Source organism: Lipotes vexillifer, unplaced genomic scaffold (genome assembly GCF_000442215.2).
Source record: "Lipotes vexillifer unplaced genomic scaffold, Lipotes_vexillifer_v1.1 scaffold1309, whole genome shotgun sequence".
NCBI classification, from domain to species: domain Eukaryota; kingdom Metazoa; phylum Chordata; class Mammalia; order Artiodactyla; family Lipotidae; genus Lipotes; species Lipotes vexillifer.
Genome location: NW_006777513.1, coordinates 391,892 through 392,742, shown reverse-complemented (window position 1 = coordinate 392,742; position 851 = coordinate 391,892).

The following is an 851-nucleotide window of genomic DNA, read 5'->3' as shown; positions in this document are numbered from 1 at the left end:
GGGCCGCCAGGGCTTGGGCGGGGCAGGGGTGTGGACTGCGGAGATCAGGATAATGCAGGGGCACTGGAGAGGGTCTCAGGTGTGGGTGGAGGCCCAGGTGTGGGCGGGCTGGGCTCGTGAGGGAGCTCGGGCGGTGAGGTGGGAGGGGCTCGGGGCTGTGGGTGGGAGCTGGCCTTGGACGGAGGGCCGGGTCGTGGGGCAGGAAGCCCCTCAGAGCGTGGGGAGTGGCTAGAGTAGGGAGGGGGGACTTTGAGGATTTGTGACGGTGGGAGATGGCAGAAAATGAGGGAGTCTGGGCGCAGATGGGGAACTCAGCTTGGGGGGCTGGCGGGGAAGGGGCATCTGGCAGTGGATGAAGGCCTGGGCAGGTGAGGCTGGAGCGTGGGACCCTAAGCTTCAGCTTCAGCAGCTTCTGTAGTGCAGAAATGTTCCCACCGCGACTGTTTTTAATAGAAAAACACTAGAAACAATGTTAATCTCCACTGACCACTGACGGGAGATAGATAAGTACACATTTTTGTGGGTTAGAACTTTATTCCACAGTGAAGCGGTAGTACGTATACGTACGTGGGTTAAGGTGAATACCAGCGAATCAAATGAAACAAAGTTGTAGAGGAAAAGCATTTATATATAGTCCAAGGCTGTACTGCCTAGTAGAACTATAAATGAAACTACTAGAATAGATAACAATTTAAAAAGTAAGCGCTCAATTCAGCCTGGAAGACTTTCTTACCTACCTCTGGAGGCAAGAAAGGGAGGCTCCATCTGTCCCGGTAACAATGGGTCTGTTAAACTGGGTGCCGCCTGTTCACTTTTTCTTGCTTTATATTGTGCAGGAAAAGCAGCCGAAG